Raw genomic sequence first — 20,266 nt, 5'->3', positions numbered from 1 at the left:
CATTGCAAGAAAAAAAGAGGGAGAAGGAATTTATAAATTTAAAAAAGATTTAAGGGACAGATCATCCAATTTCCATTTGTGGCTATTACTTGAGCCTTGAGTCAAACAAAAAAAAATTTAAGAAATTCATAAGCGGTTAGGAAATCTAAATACTGACAGGATGGATCAAAGGTCTGTCTTTTTTTTTTTTTTTAGATTTTATTTATTTATTTGACAGAGATAGAGACAGCCAGCGAGAGAGGGAACACAAGCAGGGGGAGTGGGAGAGGAAGACGCAGGCTCCCAGCAGAGGGGCCTGATGTGGGGCTCGATCCCATCACGCCGGGATCACTCCCTGAGCCGAAGGCAGACGCTTAACCGCTGTGCCACCCAGGCGCCCCATGTCTTTTTTTTTTTTTTTAAGATTTATTTATTTATTTGTCAGAGAGAGCAGGAGAGCATTGCTGAGTAAGGAGCCCAGTGTGGGTCTCGATCCCGGGACCCTGGGATCATGACCTGAGCCGAAGGCAGACGCTTAACCAACTGAGCCACCCCGGCGTCCCAAAGATCTGTCTTCTTCTATGTCTTCATGTATGTATTTTCTGACTTCAGAAATTCCCATTAATTTTTAGGTAAGATAATGGTATGATGTGTTAAAACAGCAGTTCTTATTTTTTGGAGATTCACTTTTAAGATATGTGTGCACTGATGAAGTATGGTATCTGGAATTTGCTTTAAAATCACACAGAAGGGCAGAGGGCGGGTGAAGGTAGGGATCTAGATGAAACAAGGTGGACACTACTTGATTACTGTCGAAGCTGGGTGATGCGAAGTGTTGTGTATTATTTGCCCGTTTGCATATGTTTGAAGTTTTCCACAGAAAACAGTTTGAAGAGGTTAAGGAATCATATTGAAAACAGTAAGTCCAGGGGCATCTGGGTGGCACAGTTGCTTGGGTGCCTGACTCTTGGTTTTGGCTCAGGTTGTGATCTCGGGGTGGTGAGATCGAGCCCTGTGTCAGGCTCCATGCTCAGTGTGGAGTCTGCTTGAAATTCTCTCTCCCTGTACCCCTCCCACTCGTGCTCTCTCTCCTTCTCTCTCTGAAATATATAAATAAATAAATCTTAAAAAAACCCAGTAAGTCCATTTATCCAATACTGGATGCACAGCAAAGATGTTTAGATGTAAAGAAATGCAGAATATTCCTTACTGCAGTGTTGGACAACTGCACCATGTTGGTTCAATGAATAAATTAATGTGTATCTCCCCTAGGTGGCCCTCCATACTGAGGTTTCTACATTGTGCACACAAATAATGTTTTTTCTATTTCAAATTACAATTAGTATCTTTTATGATGTTGTAGGTTAAATTCCTTGAAAAAACAGACTTGATAGGGAGTTTGCGGGCAAGAAGTTTTTTGGGGGGGTGAAGTGTGCTTTTGTGATCAGTTCTAGCGGGGTAATGAAGTCAAGAAGAATGGGCAGAGGAAGGAGTTGACCTGTGATACCGTTGCCGAAGGAGCAACCCTAAGAGCTCAGGAGATGGAAGGCCTTTCAAACACGTACAGCCCGGAGCACTGGGGCCAGGCCTTTGCACTTGAAATCACCCTCCTGCCTCCCTTGCCCCAACAAGCCTGAACTAATCCTTCAAGGCTGATCTCAAATGTTTCTGTGTCTGCACACTTTTCTTAAAACATCCACTGCCATGTTGCTGTCCAGTTTTCCCAGCACCATTTGTTGAAGAGATATTCTCTTTCTCATTGCATATTCTTTCCTGCTTTGTTGGAGGTTAATTGACCATATAATTGTGGGTTCATTTCTGGGTTTTCTATGCTGTTCCATTGATCTATTTTTGTGCCAGTTCCATACTGTTTTGATCATTATAGTTTTGTAATATAACTTAAAGTCCAGAATTGTGATGCCTCTAGCTTTTTCTTTTTCAAGGTTGCTTTGGCTATCTGGGGTCTTTTGTGGTTCCATACAAATTTTAGGATTGCTTGTTCTAGCTCTGTAAAAATGCTGGTGGTATTTTGATAGGGTTTGCATTAAATGTGTAGATTGCTTTGGGTAGTATAGATGTTTTAACCATTTTCTTACACCATACCCAAAAATAAATCAAAATGGATTAAAGACTTAAATGTGAGACCTGAAACCATAAAAATCCTAGAAGAGAGCACGGGTAGTAACTCCTTTGACATCAGCTGTAGCAATTCTTTCTAGATAGGTCTCCCTTTTTTTTTTAAAGATTTTATTTTTAAATAGCCTCTATACCCAATGTGCGGTTCGAACTCACAACCCTGCGATCAAGAGTTGCACGCTCCACTGATTGAGCTGGCCAGGCACCCCTCTAGTTGTGTCTCCTTAGGCATGGAAAACAAAATAAAAAATAAACTATTGGGACTTCATCAAAATAAAAAGCGTCTGCACAGGGAAGGAAACCAGCAACAAAACTAAAAGGCAGCCTACAGAATGGGAGAAGATATTTGCAAATGACGTACCTGATAAAGGGTTAGTAGCCAAAATCTATAAAGAGCTTATAAAATCGAAAACCCCCTAAATGTATAATCCAATTAAAAAATGGGCAGAAGACATGAAGAGACATTTTTCCAAAGAAGACATACAGATGGCCAATAGACTCACGAAAAGATACTTAACATCACTCATCATCAGGGAAATGCAAGTCAAAACTACAATTAGATATCACCTCACACCCATCAGAATGGCTAAAATTAGCAACACAAGAAACAAAGGTGTTGGCAAGAATGTGGAGAAAGGGGAGCCCCATTGCATTGTTGATGGGAATCCAAACTGGTGCAGCCACTCTGGAAAACAATATAGAGTTTCCTCAGAAAGTTAAAAACAGAACTACCCTATGATCCAGCAATTGCACTACAAGGTATTTACCCAAAGAATATAAAAATACTAAATAAAGGGATATATGCACCCTGATGTTTATAGTAGCATTATTTACAACAGCCAAAATTCTGGAAACAACCCAAGTATGCACTGATTGGGGAATGGATAAAGAAGATGTGGTGTATACGTACAATGGAATATTACTCAGGCATCAAAAAAGCATGAACTCTTGCCATTTGCAACAACGTGGATGGAGCTAGGGAGTATTATGCTAAGTGAAATAAGTCAGAGAAAGATAAATACTGTATGATTTCACTGATATGTAGAATTTAAGAAACAAAACAAACAAGCAAAGGGGAAGAAAAAGTGAGAGAGGCAAACCAAGAAACAGACTCTTAACTATAGAGAACAAACTGGTTACCAGAGCGGAGGTGGGGGAGGATGGGGGAAATAGGTGATGGGGATTGAGGAGGTCACTTGCCGTGATGTGCACTGGGTGATGTATGGAAGTGCTGAATCACCATACTGTACGCCTGAAACTAATATTACACTGTATGTCAACTAAGTGGAATTCAAATAAAAGCTTAAAAATAAAATCCACCCCCAGTCCGATTAGCTTTCTTCTTCCACTCTCCTTCCTCTATGAACCCTATGGAACAGAAAGAGCTCACATTTATAACACTTAGGATCTAAGCACCGTGTTAAACTCTCTACAAGTGCATTGTTTCAGTTAACTCAACATACCTCTGCAGTAGGTGCTATTATTATACCCATTTACGGATGAAGAAATTGAGGCTCAGAGAGATGAACCGATTTGCCCAACCAAAGTCATTGAGCTACTGAGTGGCAGGGCCGGGATTTCACCCCAAGCGAGGGAGCCCCTACTCACTTATCACTACTGCTTACTTATCACGACCAGAGTCACTGAATCACTATTATGCCGTACTTCCCCCTAGCTACTGTTTTTATCTTTGTACTCCAAACCCTGAGCACAGGACCCAGCCTAGAGTCAGCATTTAATAAATGTTTACTGAATGAATGGATAGCCATCACAGCCGTATTTCTAATAAATTTCATTTTAGACACAGATCAAATCCAGATGCAATTTACAGGCACAAGGATGACAAATGTATTTCATGGTAGCAAGGAACAACAAACCCCACTAGAAGGGTTGAGCTTGGCTCTCCTTAACATGGCAGAAAAAGCAATTGGATAGAGACAGTGGGACTAGCAGGCCACAAATTAACTGCTAAGTTGTTGAAAAGGAAAAACTGTGCTTAAGTATTTAAACATAAACTTTGTGTGTCTGTGTGTACATGCATGTGTATGCAGACATTGTGCCATCTCTTGCTTTGAGAATCATTGTCAGAAAAATCATTCCAGGGCGCCTGGGTGGCTCAGTCGGTTAAGTGTCTGCCTTCGGCTCAGGTCATGATCCCAGGGTCCTGGGATCGAGCCCCACACCGCATCAGGAGTCTGCTTCTCCCACTCCCTCTTTTCACTGCCCCTCCCCCCAAACACTCATCATCGCTTTCTCTCAAGTAAATAAAATCTTTAAAAAAAAAATTCCATATTCATTCTGTGCTGAACAGCGGGAGTCAACCATAGATGGAGCATGAATCCAGATTAAATGAGATTAAAACAACTTCATGAGTCAGGAAGTAATCAAAACAGTTACTCAAAAGTGGAGATAAGGGGGGGTGCCTGGCTGGCTCAGTTGGTATGAGTTTGAGCCCCACTTTGGGTATAGAGATTACTTACCAAAAAAAAGTAGAGATGAGAACCTATAATGAAAGGTGAAAGACATAGGAATTACAAATAAGTTTCCACTATACAGGAAAACAACTCTTCTCCATTTCCAGTAAAATGTCAGAATCTGAGAAAACATATTTAGACAATCAATGTGGGGTATTAGCAAAAGGAAAGATTTCAAAGTCATTAAGACTGAGACTCAAGTTTTTACATTGTCATTCACTAGCAATGTGACCTCAATTTTCTTTGTAAAGTGGGGACAATGATCTCCAACGCAGCATCATTATAGCGATTTAGTAAGGCAAACTATTACTTCCTTTTTCCACTCCCTATGCCCTACAGGGAGCCATTGTTCCCTCCTCTGAACTTCTATAGACACGAACATTTTGCCAGTCTTGTTTCATAGATCTCCCACACATTTTTTTCCTGGAGTATTTAAGAGCAAATCCCAGACATTATTTAAATATTTCAGTTGCAAGGATTTCTGTTGTTTGTTTGTTTGTTTATTTATTTATTTACCAAAAGAAACCCCAATGTAGTCTCCTGGTAAAAAAATAAAGAATCATGGGCACCTGGGGGGCTCAGTGGGTTAAGTGTCCAACTCAGGTCATGATCTCAGGGTTGTGAGATCAAGCCCTGTGTGGGACCTGCTTAGGATTCCCTCTCTTCCTCTCCCTCTGCCCCTCCCCCCTGCACTCTCTCTCTCTAAAAGAGGAAGAAAGAAAGAAAGAAAGAAAAAGAAAGAAAGAAAGAAAGAAAAAGAAAGAAAGAAAGAAAGAAAGAAAGAAAGAAAGAAAAAGAAAGAAAGAAAGAAAGAAAAAGAAAGAAAGAAAGAAAAGGAAGGAGGAAAGAAAAGAAAGGAAGGAAGGAAGAAAATAAAGAAAGGAAGAAAAGAAAGAATCTTTTTGCACATGTTATTCAATTTGGTATCAAACAGGTTCACTGGATCACTCTTCATTTCTCTGCTTTGCATTAGCCCTTTGAATATTCCCATTATGCCCAGATACGGTTATATTTCAGAATTAGATGTATCTCATATTTGCAGTGTCCTAACTTTTTAAGTGAATAAGAACAATAACAGATTGAATCTCTTCCTGGTTTTGAAGGACTGATCCACAGATTTGGGCAGTCCTAATTGATTTTCAGGACTTTCTTCAGTGCTTGCTTCGAGGATGTTCCAAGGAAAGTTTTCCGGTTACTGCTCTGTACTCTTTGGAGATGCCTCAGGGCCCTGCCCCTTTGTCTGAGTTTGACCTTCACCTGTATATTCTCTTAGTCTGGTCCCATTATAAAATTGATCCACAGTGCACTTCAAGCTAGATTCCTCATTGCCAAGTCCCCTGGGCTCTTCTAGGTTTCATACTCTTTGTAATTTACTCAGGGGGTTTGTGTGCCTTTACTGAGTACCCACGATACTCCAGCCCCGCAGATGCTAATGTTCTAGACATTTTTTATTTCTGTGTCATTTCAAATAAATGAAATGCATATAAATTTGCTAATAATATTACCATAAATATGACACCTAAAGCAAAAACAACAAATAAACCAGTGGGACTACATCAAACTAAGAAGCTTCTGCACAGCAAAGGAAACCATCAACAAAGTGAAAAGAAAACCTCCAGAGTGGGAAAAAAAATATTTGCAAACCATATATCTGATAAGGGGATAATATCCAAAATATATAAAGAACTCATACAAGTCAGTAGCAAAAGCCACAACCCAATTAGAAAATGCGCAGAGGACCTGAGTAGCTACTTCTCCAAAGAAGACATATGAAAGGGCAGCAGGTATATGACAAGATGCTCGATGTCACTAGTCATTTGGGAAATGCAAACTAGAACCACAATGACATATCTCCTCACACCGGTCAGAACGGCCATCATCAAAAAGGCAAGAGATAAATGCTGGCATGGATATGGAGAAAAGGGAACCCTTGTGCACCCCTGGTGGGACTGTAAACTGGCACAGCCAGTATGGAAAACAGTATGGAGAATCCCCAAAAAATTAAAAATAGAACTACTATACTATCCAGCAATTACATTTCTGGGAATATATACAAAGAAAACAAAAACACTAATTCAAAAGATATCTGCAACCCCATGTTTATAGCAGCATTACTTACAATAGCCAAGATATGGAAACAACCTAACTGTCCATTGATGGATGTATGGATAGAGAAGTGGTGGTATAGGGGGTGCCTGGCTGGCTCAGTTGGTAGAGCATGTTTCTCTGGATCTCAGGGTTGAGAGTTCGAGCCCCATGTTGAGTGTAGAGCTTACTTAAGAAAAAAACAAAAAAGAAGCTGGGGTATATATACATACAATGGGATATTATTCAGCCATAAAAAACCAAGGAAATCCTACCATTTGGGAAAACATGGCTGGACCTTGAAGGCATTATGGTAAGTGAAATAAGTCAGACCAAGAAAGACAAATACTGTATGATCTCACTTTTATGTGGAATTTAAAAGTGAAACAGAACTCATAGAGAAAGATCAGACTTATTGCTAACAGAGACAGAGGGTGGAGGGAGGGGGAATGGGAGGAAGGTGGCCCAAAGGTACAAACTTCTAATTATCAGGTAAATGTACAACACGGTGACTACAGTTAACACTGTTGTATGATATATAGGAAAGATGTTAAAAGAGTAAATCTTGACAGTTCTCATCACAAGGATATTTTTTTCCTTTTTTCCTTTTCCCTTTGTTGTATCTGTATGAGAAGAAGAATGTCAGCTGAACCGACTGTGGTAAGAATTTCACAAGATATGTAAATCAAACCATCATACCATACACCTTAAACTTATACAGTGATGTATATAAATTATTTTTCAGTAAAACTGGAAAAAAAATATTACCATAGCCTTCCCCTCCAAGATCCCTTAACCCAAGTGTGCAATACACAACATAGGAAGAGCCTTTGTGGAGAGTTAAGAGATATGAGTTATAATTCCAGATCATTCCACAGCATTAGTTCAACAACATTTTACAAAAATATATTGAGTGCTTTGTGGGTGCCAGGCACTCAGTAGGGTGCTAAGTTTAAAAATGAATGTGAAAATAGCCAAACTATGGAAAGAGCCCAGATGTCCATCAACAGATGAATGGATAAAGATGTGGTGTGTACACACACACACACACACACACACCATGGAATACTACTCAGCCATCAAAAAATAATGAAATCCTGCATCTGCAACAACATGGTTGGAATTAGAGGACATTATGCTAAGTGAAATAAGTCCATCAGAGAAAGACAATTACCATAGGCTCTCACTCATATGTAGAATTTAAGAAACAAAACAGAGGATCATGGGGGAGGGGAGGGAAAAATAAAACAAGAGGAAGTCAGAGAGGGAGACAAACCATAGACTCTTAATCATAGGAAACAAACTGAGGGTTGCTGGAGGGGAGGAAGGTGGGGGGATGGGATAACTGGGTGATGGGCATTAAGGAAGGCATGTGATGTAATGAGCACTGGGTGTTATATAAGACTGATGAATCCCTGACCTCTATCTCCGAAAATAATAATACACTATATGTTAATTACATGAATTTAAGTAAAAAAATAAAATTGTTACAAAAAGTGAATGTGAGGATGGCTCTTGTCTCAAGTCTCAGAGATCATATCTTAATCTTTGTAACTTCTTCTGGTACATGACATAGTCTATGGAACCTTTCTTATCCTTATAAAGTCTTGTCTAAACCCATAGATCAAGACTGAGTTTCAAATCTATTTTATGGGGCATCTGGCGGGCTCAGTCAGTGGAGCTGCTACTCCTGATCGCGGGGTTGTGAGTTCAAGCCCCATGTTGGGTGTAGAGATTACCTAAAAAAGTAAAAATCTTAAAAAAAAACTTCTATTTTAAAGATTTTATTTATTTATTTTAGAGGGGGTGGGTATGGGGGAGAGCCAGAGGCGGGAAGAAGAGAGAATCTGAAGCCGACTCTGCCCTGAGCTCAGAGCCCAATGCGGGGCTCCATCACACCACTGCGAGATTGTGACCTGAGCCAAAACCAACAGTCAGACACTTAACTGACTGAGCCACCCAGGCACTCCAAAAGTCTTCTATTTTAAACCCTTTCACCACATTACATCAATCATTCCATTTCCTATATTTTTATTTATTTATTTATTTATTTATTTGACAGAGAGAGAGCAGAAGTAGGCAGAGAGGCAGGCAGAGGGAGAGGGAGAAGCAGACTCCCCACTGAGCAGAGAGCCCGACTTGGGCTTGATCCCAGGACCCTGGGGTCATGACCTGAGCCGAAGGCAGATGCTTCACAACTGAGCCACCCAGGCGCCCCATTTCCTATATTTTCTCATCCTTCCCAAACAACCTTTTATACCTGGGGATGACACCAGAAATTTGGATCACCAAAGGGAAAAAATCCAGCAGGGGTCCGCATTAGTCAGGATAGGCTCTGTTACGCTATGGTAGTAACTCCCAAATTTCAATGACTCAATAAGCAAACGTTGTTTTTCTTACTTACGCTTTGTGTTCTTCCCAGGTCAGCTGTAGCTTTGCTGCATGTTGTGTTCACTCTGGGATCAGGCAGTTCCATCGGCCTCTATCCTGACTGCTGCTGGTCATCGGGGCAGCGGGAAAGGAAAACACAGTGAAGCACGCTGACTCTTAAAGCTTCCATCTGAAAGTGGCTCGCACAGCCACTCACACATTTCACTGGCTAGTGTAAGTCACAGAATCAAGCCTGCTGTCAAAGGAGTGAGGAAAGTACAAGCCATCCTAGAGCTACCCGTTGAGAGCCACAGTCAGTGTTTGGGAACAATAGAACGGTCCACAACCGGTCTCTTGATCCTTGATGCTTTTTTTTTTTTTTTGGATTGCAAGACAAACAGATTTTCAGCTACCTGCCCCCTCATGCGGCAAAAACTATTTGGACTGTCTCTATAGAGAAAATGGAGAGAATCCTTTGGGATTTTGTGTGTAGGTCCCAACCCCAACTGTCTCTAACAAGGTCTTTATTTTATTCTTTTTTATTTGAAAGATCTTATTTATTTATTTGAGAGAAAGAACATGAGCAAGGGGAGGGGAGGGGCAGAGGGAGAAGCAGACTCCTCACTGAGCGGGGAGCCCAACGTGGGGCTCACTCAATCCCAGGACCCTGGGATCACGACCTGAGCTGAAGGCAGACGCTTAACCGACCAAGCCCCCCAGGCACCCCTCTAACAAGGTTCGAAAGCTTTCCTGAAGAAGTACTTGGATGTAAATACGCTCTCTTGCAGTGGCTACTACCCAGAAGGTTATAAGTCTCGTATCTACGTGAGCTGATGGTTTGAAGATGAGCCTAGAGCCAGGCACTTCTGGGTTCAAAGCCTGACTACCACTTTCACTACTGAGCCTCTATTTCTTTTTCTTTAAAATGGGCATGACTGGGGTATCTGGCTGGCTCAGTAGGTAGAGCGTGTGACTCTTGGGGTTGAGTTCAAGCCCCATGTTGTGGGTAGAAATTACTTAAAAAAATAAAATCTTTAGAAAAACAAATAAAATGGGGATGACCACCTCATAGTTTTGCTCCAAGGATTAAATTAAAAAGTATGAAAGGGGCTATCATGTTCCCAGTCATACAAGGAACACTCAATAGTTATTAGCCACTCTCCCACCATGGTAGGGTTTCTTGATTGTTCTTATTCAGCTCATTAGGCATGAAATAGGTCAAAACTTCACAACTTGAAATCAAACAATTATTTCTTAACTACCATGTTTGTACCCAGAATTTCAGGCTCCTATGAGCTGCAAACCTTGGCTTTCTTTTCCTGCTAACCAGGTTTTTATTCAATCATTCCAAAAGGTACAGCTAGCTAACTGGAAGAGAGGAGATTTCCTCTAATCCCATTCTATTTGAACATCTCCTGACTCATTCTTCCTAGTGCCACCCAAATTTCTTCTTCACCATTGCTTACACATAATGTAAATACTTTATTTAATCTATGTATTTGTTAATATTTGTTCAGCTGTCTCAATGCCCTTCTGTCTTTCATAATGCTTTTATTTATTTTTTTTTAAAGATTTTATTTATTTATTTGACAGAGAGACAGCCAGCGAGAGAGGGAACACAAGCAGGGGGAGTAGGAGAGGAAGAAGCAGGCTCCTAGAGGACGAGCCCGATGTGGGGCTCGATTCCAGGACCCCAGGATCACGCCCTGAGCCGAAGGCAGACACCCAACCGCTGTGCCACCCAGGCGCCCCTCATAATGCTTTTAATTAGCGTGGTTGATTCTGAGTGGAGGCAAGCCAAGGTTTGAGCCAGGTGGTTACAAGGAAGATGGATGGGGGTTACGGAGTGGGGAAGGTAGACGGTATGAGTGCATTTGAGCAAATGCATGGCTAGCACTTGGAGAAAGTTTAGGCTACTGCCTTCTGCTGGGGAGAAAGATTCTAAACTACTCTTTTCTTCTGCCCTACTGATCTAATAATCTGAAGTTAATACCAAGCTCCTAGAGGGCAGGAACTCAATTTATGGATGGTTTACATAGAGTGATATGGTCTAGTTTTAGGAGTCAATTATTCCCACAGGCACTCGTGTTTAATGACCACCTACAGGACTGTAATTTACATATTCACCCAGTCTCTGACTTTGTACAAGCTATCCTCTGCTATCCCAGATATTCGTCCTCAACTCCAGCCTTGCTTCTGTCTATACATGGCAAACTCCGGCTCATTTATTCAGACTTAGTCTTAACCTTACCATTAAGGGTGCAGTTTTTTTTGGTGCCCCCATCCCCATCTAATCTGAGTTAAGCCCTGTTTTTTCTCTGTTTCCATGGCACAAGTACAAATCTCTACCAAATTGCACTGGGATTGTTTACGTCTGCTTCTCCAGAAGCCTAGGAGCACATTGAAAGTAGAGAATTTATTTATTCCCTTTTGACTCCCTAGCATTCATCCCGATGCATGGTATAGAGTAGGGTCTCAATAAATGATTGGTGAATGCTAGTTAAGTATGCATAGTGACCAACCCCCAACCCCCAAGGGTTGTCTTTAAATAGCATTCATGGTGCTAAGAGCTCCCCAGTGGCCTTTGTATATAGGCTTTGTTGTTGTTGTTGTTCATCCAATACACAAAATATAAAGTGTTATCTAAAGATATCCAGGGAATCGGGAAGGATCCTCCTGGACTGGAAATAATAGGAGGGACTCTCTCATGTTTTTCTCTCTTCCTCTTGTAGGTCTTGGCTCATTTTAAATTCATTTCGCATTTTCTGCTTTCCTCTTACAATACATGAAGAGAGAAAAGGATCAGGTAAAGCCTCATTTGTCGAAGTGGCTGGGGGTCACGTGAAGCCTTGAACACCCTGCTGTTGATGAACCGCGGTGCAGCGGAATCAGGGTTTTTGTAGGGCAACCGCAGCCCAGCTCGGGGCTGTTTCTTTCAGGAAATTTATAATTCACATGAAGCTGGGAAAAGATGATAAACAACACAAAATAATAAAACCTCTATCTCATTGCCGTGAGCAATCTATTTCACTTAAGGCTCTGTCCCCTGAGTTGATCTCCTCTTTGAGGGCCCTCCTGCTCCCCGACCCTGCGGGCCAACCCACCCCACCTCCCAGGACTGTGTCAACTACTCTCTTTTGTGCTGACACACGACCTCGTACATAACAATGCCTTTCGGGTCCTTTATTTCTATTTGTTTATTATTTTTTTAAAAATACATATTTTTAAAGATTTATTTATTGATTTGAGAGGAAGGGGCAGAGGGAGAGGGAGAGGGAAATCCAAGCAGACTCCATGCTCAGCACACAGCTGAACGCCCGGTTTGATCTCATGACCCTAAGATCACAACCTGAGCCGAAATCAAGTCAGATGCTCAACCGACTGCGCCACCCAGGCGCCCTTGGGGGACTTTATATTACGGCAGCATGTGCACGGTCTCTTTTGCTAGGTAGCTATGATTCTTGTTTCCATTTAATAGGCAAGAAAGAGACTAAGTGAAACTAAATCGCTTGATATAGGCACATGGAAGTAAGCTATGGAACATGAAACTGAGCCCAGGTCTGCCTTCCCAGTCTGGGTTTTAAGCCGTTCCTCCTCGGTGCTACCAGGTCCCAGAATCCCCCCACAGCACCCTGCTGCTATGGCCATGACAACTTTTGGGGGGAGGGTGGGGAGGGGTGCTGCTCCATCTTTGACATTCTGGGACTTGTGTTTCTTTCCTTCTCAAAGGCTGCTGGTCCCCAAGCCCCCAACCCCATTCTGGCAGCTGTCCAGATACAAGTCTTTCTATTCCTTTATCCCATCATCTGGCTGACCCCACTCAAGCAGCTCAGAGAGACTTCTGGTTTGGTACTTTGCTGACCTCGATCCTAGTCTCAGGTTAAAACCTGGTGATTATTGGCCACAGTTTCTTCCACTGCCAGATACGGATAATCACAGCTTTCCTCATATTCTTAATTGCATGACCCAGACTGTTCTTTAGAACTCTTCTGCCTATAGCCCCACTCAGGTGATGGACAGTTTTGAGAGCTGAAGGGCTGGGAAAAAGACAAATTTTAGCCATGTCATCAAGGATTCACCCAATGGCCCAAAAAAGAACTAGAGACTTCCAATTCCCTTGGCAACTTGGTAGAAAATGGGTCCTCTACCCTTCCTAAGGAAAGCTGGCAATGGTAGTCCCTTCTTCAGGATACTCTTTCCCTTATCACACTGTATTGTGATTGTCTGATCTATTTGCTTCCCACTATACTGTGAGTTCTTAAAGTATAGAGACTGTATCCTATTTTTCCTACTCAATCTATCAGCCTGGTCCAAGTCCTCATCTTGAACCAGGATAGGGGAGCCTCTGACTTCCAATGTTGTCCGCTCACCCTACTCTTAGCATGGTAGCTAGAGTGGTCTTTTGAAAGCATGAACTGCCTGTAGCTCCTCTGTTGAGAGCCCTGTGGTGATTTCATTTCAGTCCAGACCCTTACAATGGCCTGCAAGAGCCCATTCGGACCTTATCAGCCCATTCCTGTCTCAGTTGCTCCCCCTGCTTTAGGTGTCCTGGATTCTTCACTGTTTCTTAACACGTCCAGGAATGCTTTCGCCTTCGGGCCTTTCTACAAGCTATTCTGTCTGCCTGAGACGCTCCCAGACAGTGGCATGGTTCACTCCCTCACCTCTTTCAAGTTTCTCATTAAGTCACCTTATGAATCGGGCTCTTCCTGATGGCTGTTTAAGATCACATCCTATAAAACCAAAACAGGAATATTGTGAATCTACCTTCATTTCCCTTCCACTGAGTCCTCTTTGCTACCCCCATTACTTTGCTGCACATGTCTAGATGCTTTGATAAGTTCTCCCTCTCCTCTAAATATTTTCCTTTTCTCCCTCCCTTTTGCCCCAACACCGGCCTAAGGCCATTTGCCTAGATTAACACATGAGTTTCCATTATGAAAGAGGTGAGGTATAATGAAACAGAAAAATACGAGATCTCCGCTGAGGTGAAGCCAGAAAGGGAGTAGGGAGTCGGACTCTGAAGACCTCAGGTTTGAATCCTGGCTGCTTTTTCTCTTCTGAGCCTCAATTTCATTAGCTGCAAAGATGAGCACAGGAGTCCTTTCTCACAGACTTGCGAAAGTATTGCATGAGAGGACACAGGAAAGCATTTGTCATGTGGTCTCCACTAGCTGGGGAGTCCATCAGGTGGGAACTTAGGCTTGCTCTCCACGGAAGCCCCAGCACCTAACACATGGTTTGGCTGAAGTATTTGTTGAACAAATAAACCCATTATTGATTAATAAACCGCTGTTGTTAAAAACAAAAAATCCCAAGCCCCACGTGGCCTCCTCCAGTTTTCTGCATACCTCTTACCCTGGTCTATTTTTCCCCATGAGGCTAAATACCTTTTAACACATCAAATAATTTTCTTGTTATGTTAATCGCCTTTCTCCCCATAATAGACGAAAGCTCCAAAAGGAAAGGTTTTCTCCTCTCTACTGTTGGCTGATACATCCCAAGCACATTTAAAATAGTGTCTGACAACCTTAGTAGTAATTGGCAAATATTTGTTGGACACATGCATAAATGAATCTTTTTATTTTCAGAATCTCGCTAGAGTCTTCTTCTAAGATTTTATTTATTCTTTTGAGAGAGAGAGAAAGAGAGAGGGTGTGTGCATGGGCAAGAGTGGGGGGGAGAGGCAGAGGGAAAAGGAGAAGCAGACTCTGCTGATCAGGGGGCCAGATTTGGGGCTGGATCCCAGGACCAGAAGTCATGACCTGAGCTGGAGGCAGACACTTAACCTACTGAGCCACCCAGGCGCCCCTAGGATCTTGCTAGTCTTCAATAGAAAAGGAATAAATGCTCAGCAAAGGGCAGGTGTTCAATGTTTGCTGAAGGAACTGGGTATTAAGCTCTTTAACTACCTGAGGTCTTTATCTGACCCCTACCAGACCATGTCAAAAAGGTTCCCCGGGCCAATTCACTCAGGCCTCTCCCTTTAACTTCATCCAATCAACCTAGTATGCATCTCACAAATATCCGAGTATCCAAATATTGAACACCTGACTAACCCAATGAAGCAATAGCAAATTAGAGGCCTGAATGTAATTAAGTATGAAATTACAGGGCAGATTAGCAGTGCTAATAGTTTAGAGAAAGAATCCGTGAAGACTGACGTAGAAGGAAATTCCAAAGTTCACTAGTCTTCTGAACTACCCTTCTAAAGGTTCCACCTGTTGATAGCAAGGACCATAACCTGAACAAGTATTTTAGAGTCAGAAGGGCCTTTAGAGTGCCAGCTGCTCTGTTTTCAGAAGGAAACAAAGGCTAGGACAGGAACGGCCTCGGCAGATGACTCCAGAACCCGGGACTTCTAAAGATCTAAAAGGCAGGGTGTCCTGAAGCTCTAAGGTGCCCTTATTTGGGGCCTGTAGAACCCGCGCTGTGCAATGTTGGAAAAGGGGTCTGGTTTTCCCGGAGAGGCTCGGGTGCCCGTCGCTACCAAAAGGTGGTGGGGTCGCGGGGGGGGGGCAAGGTCATGAAGCGCCATCCCTCCCGGGCACGGGGCCTGAAGAATCCCTGAGCAGGGTCCAAGGCCGAAGGTCCCTGATGTCCTGAACTATGGCGCCTTCCCCGCCGCCCCCACTTCCTAGCCGCCACTCTGAGGCGCAGGAACCCCAAATCGCTCGGAAGTCCAAAATACCGCCAGCGCTGGGGCAGATATCCCGGCGTCCCAGGGCACTACTTGTCCCAGCGGAGGGATCCCGCGCGCGTCCCCGCGGCCGTGACCGCGGGGNAGACGCCCTCTCCCTTCTCGGCCGCGGCGGCGCTGCGGGGTGGGCGGCGGGCGGGGCGGGGGGCCCGGGTCCGGCCTGGGGCCTGGCGGGCGGCGAGGGCTAGGTTCCTCCCTCCCCCGCGGCGCTTCTCCTCAGCTGCTGCTGCCCCTCAGCCGGGAAGCGGCGGCTCCGCGCCTCCCGCCCCTCCCCCAGGCGGGGCCCGGGGGGAGCCGGACGGGGCTCCCGGGGGCGCCGAGTCCGAGGACAGCGGCCGTGTCCTCCTCTCTGTGATCTGCCCCTTGGCTTGGGCTGGCCCCTACCGGGGCACGATGCAGCTTCTTCCCTTCGAGCTTGGGGTGTTTTTCGGCCGGCGAGGCGGACAGTACCTCGCGCCTCAGGGGTGCCCTTCGGGGTGAGGCCCGTGCGAGGGGCCTCCGTTCCCACCCATCCTGACGCCGTGTCCTCTGCCGGCATGGGGGCAGAGGCAGCCGTTCCATGCGGACGTGTTGCTGTCCTGTGTGTGTTGCATCCTGCCCACGTGGTAGGGTGTCTCCCCCCTCCCCCCTCCATTTTTTGCAGCTGGTGAGGAGGGAGGTTTACGCCGTGGTTTTTCCTCTGTGATTTCCTCCCGTGGCGTGGAAGGTGTTAGGGTCAGTCTGCTTTGCTGAGGCCGAATGTTGGTTAGCTGAGAGAAGCAAGAGTTGTACTCTCTGAAATTGAGACCAGCAGGGGACATGGCAGGGCTTAGTTTCATAGACATCTTTCCTCCTCGGCTTTTGGCTGTTCTCGTTCTTTTCTCAACTGCTTAATCCAAAAGAGTGTGCTCTAGCTGCTGAAGCACTGAGGTGTGTAGTTCTACTTTGTGTGTGTGTGTTTGGCAAAGGTTTTTCTTTTCTGTGTTGTGCGGTTCACGTCTCTGTTGCTGCTACTTGGATTCCCGAGTGAGCTGAATTGGGCTGGCCCGGGAGGTAGCGTTTGGTGGGCATCTTTTTTGTCTTTCCCTGACCTTTATTTTTTCCTTCTCTTTTGCTTCCCGGTGAAACGAGTGCATATTATGGAAGTATTACATGCATGGCTCCTTACTTGGAACGTGGTACTGGATAGTTTCACTGGGTCACATATTTCGTGGGAGCTATTTCATTTCGCTTTTCCCCTTTTTCTGTTGAGTATCTTTGCGCTACTCTGTTTTTTTGAAACTGGTTTTGAAACGTGTTTTGGGTGGTTTCTTTCCTTAATGTCTGTTCCAGGTTAAGGTTTCCAGCTTCCTGTGTTTCGCTCTTGGGTGACCACAGATTGCTCCCTTAACAGGGAGCAGGCTACAGTAGCAGTGAGAGGAGCCTTATTCCTCCTAGACCATAGCAAATATTTATAGGAAAGCAGTAACTCCCTTCATTTTTCTGTTAGGGTGGCATATATGGATGTGATTGAATTTTTTAAGTTTTTTGTTTGTTTTTATTATAAACCTGAGGATTTTTGTTTTCCTTTTGTGTCTCTTGGAGTTGAGGTGAATCTTACGAGCTTTTGTGATGCTGGGGACTTTTCATGCTTTTATGAGGTATTTATTGGATGGGGTCAGGACATGTTTCTTTTGGCTCTTTTTGGTTCATTAGTTTGGGTGAAATAAAAAAAATCAATATTTTGAAGTCACTTTTTGGATTCCAACTTGGCCAGCATGCTCACTTTTTCTTGATTTGTCTTTTGCATTGTGTGCTCTGAGTATATATACATACTTTCCTTCTATGTGGTACAATTCTTAGTATATTCTCCTATGCAAAATAAAGATATTTAAATACAGATTCTGTCTGCTTTCATCATGCTTAGTTTGGGTGGGGCAGTGGAAAATAGAGACTGTTTTTCTGATGTATTCTGAAGCATATTTTTTAGGCAATACAGAACTGATAAAGAACATAGGGTCTCAAGTCAGGCAGATCAGAGTTCAAGTACTCATTCTACTAGTTACTAGCTGCAGGAAATGAAAATGTTAATTAATATACCTTAACTCCAGCATTTTCTAGGGATGCTTGGGTGGCTCAGCTGGTTAAGCGTCTGCCTTCAGCACAGGTCATGATCCCAGAGACCTGGGATTGAGTCCCACATTGGGTTCCTTGTTCAGCAGGGAGCCTGCTTCTCCCTCTGTCCCCTGTTCCCCCTGCTTGTACTCTCTCTCTCTGACAAATAAAATCTTTTAAAATAAATAAATAAAAAGATATAGCAAGTAGGTTGACCTGCACAGACAGTCTGTATTGGTGAATAGTAATAAATGAGTTCACAATTGGTGAGTAGGTGTAGGTGGAGGACCTTTCAAGGATGTAAGGGTTAGTTTGATGGGGTACCACATTGGGTTCTAAAGACTGGGGGTAAGATAATGTGTATTGTTCCTGAGGAAGGTTTGTATTATCTGAGTGTTCTAGAGTGAGGAGACTGACTAGAAGGGTCTCAGAGAATTTTAGGAATGAGAGTCTAACATAAGGTAATGACTATGGGAATAAAATAATAGCTAACATTTATTGAGTGTTTCCTGTATGCCAGCCATTGTTCTAAACTCTGTACATGTATTTATCTCAAAATCTTCTCAAAGGTCTTACTATTCCTATGAAGAAACTGAGCTACAGAAAGTAACTTGCCCTGAATCCCGTAGAGAGTAAGCTGAAGAGCCAGGATTTGAATCCAGGCAGTCTCATCTTTGAGCTTTTGCATTTAATCATTAAATTATACTGTCCTTAGGAAGCAGCATAGGATATGTAAGAAGATACACGTGTGAGTAAAAATTAATTTGAACTTAGTGAGGATTGTGCACAAAGGGAAGAAAACAAATAGAGCATTAAAAGATAAAAGCCTGGAGTCCTGGGAGGATGACTGATAATAGGAAATTAGGAAAGTATCACTGTGAAGGAAAATGAGCTAAGATTGGCTATGGGCAACATAAGATGGGATACAATCAGTTTTTCAATAGCAGGCTAGTTTCCTGCCAGTCCTGATGGCCTTTTCTCCTTGATGGTTTGACTCTGGAAATGAAGACTAGTTTAAGCAAAGCAATTAGAAAAACAGATCTATTCAGAAGAAAAAAATGTACCTCACATTGCAAAGCCACATAGAAATAGCTTAGGAATTACTTCGGTTGAGCCACGGTACTGCTTCCCAGCCTAAGTGAAGACAATGAAGAATTGACCAGAATAAGTGTGAAGTATCTTAGTACATTGGTATAGGATTAATAGAGATGAAAATACAGATTGTTCACTGACCAGGGCTGTGTAGATGGTAGTAAAAAACAGGTGAGTAGATGAGTGATGGAAACTTAGCAGTATGATGGTGAAAGAGCTTTGAGGTTTGGAATTTTGGGTGACATTACAAACTAAGAGGTAAACATTCTGAGAAGAACGAGGAAGGACATCAGTGCTATAGAAGCCAAGGTTAGGAGAAGTACTGTGGTTGGTAGTATCAAAGGTAGCCTGGGAGTTAGAAACAATCATCATGATGAAAAGACTGTTGAACTAGGACTGGGAAGTAATTTTTAACCTTAGAATTTTGAAAGGAAGGATAAGAATAGATGTCAGATTTGTTTTCCACAAAAGGATTTGTAGAGACATTATGGTCTGGTTTGGTTTGTTTGTTTGTTTATTTATTTATTTATAAGATTGATTGATTTTAGGGGGGAGGGAGAGAAAGTCTCAAGCAGACTCTGTGGTCAGTGGGGAGACGGATGCAGGGCTCCATCTCCCAACCTGAGATTACTGCCTGAGCTGAAACCAAGAGTCAGATTCTTAAGTGAATGCACCATCTAGGCGCTCCGGGTGTGGTAAAATTTTAAGTATTTTCTCCTGATTCTTTCACCAGTCTCTTGTCTTCTTGTCAGAGCTACTCAGATATCAGAAAATTCACTTTTTTTCTTTAAAAAAGAAACAAATGTATTTTAAAGCCGGTGATTTTATACTTTAACGGTTCTCACAAACTTTTTTTCTTATTTTTCTTTTAAAGTTTTTTTTGAGGTATAATTCACATGCTATATAGTTCACTTGTTTTAATATTTAGTTCAACAGTTTTTAATATATTAAGTTGTGCATCCATCACCACAATCATCTTTAGTCATTTCATCATCCCAAAAAAGAAAGTCTGCACCTTGTTTTGGACATTTCATATAAATGGAATCATACAGCATATGGTCTTTTATGTCTGGGCTCTTTCACTAAGCATAATATTTCAAGGGTTACCCATCTTGAGGTTTGTATCCGTATCTCATTCCTTTTTATTGCTAAAGAACATTCCGTTGTATGGCTATACTACCTTTTATTTTATTTTTTTAAAAGATTTTATTTATTTATTTGAAGAGATAGAGACAGCCAGCGAGAGAGGGAACACAAGCTGGGGGAGTGGGAGAGGAAGAAGCAGGCTCCCAGCGGAGGAGCCTGATGTGGGGCTCGATCCCAGAACGCCGGGATCGCGCCCTGAGCCGAAGGCAGC

At 43.0% G+C, this 20,266-nt stretch overlaps 1 long non-coding RNA gene across 1 annotated transcript; it reads right to left on the bottom strand.

Annotated features, from left to right (window-relative positions):
* Positions 1-4,601: 4,601 nt before the first annotated feature.
* On the bottom strand, positions 4,602-15,810 carry LOC117797967. The gene is made up of 3 exons (XR_004622758.1): positions 15,736-15,810; positions 9,079-9,168; positions 4,602-4,618 (listed from the first exon to the last, which is right to left on the bottom strand). It is a non-coding gene; the product is annotated as an uncharacterized LOC117797967 (long non-coding RNA).
* Between the last annotated feature and the right edge of the window lie 4,456 nt (positions 15,811-20,266).

Source organism: Ailuropoda melanoleuca, chromosome 2 (assembly GCF_002007445.2).
Source record: "Ailuropoda melanoleuca isolate Jingjing chromosome 2, ASM200744v2, whole genome shotgun sequence".
NCBI classification, from domain to species: domain Eukaryota; kingdom Metazoa; phylum Chordata; class Mammalia; order Carnivora; family Ursidae; genus Ailuropoda; species Ailuropoda melanoleuca.
Note: the sequence above shows the minus strand (reverse complement) of the source record. Positions and strands in the feature narration are given on the sequence as shown.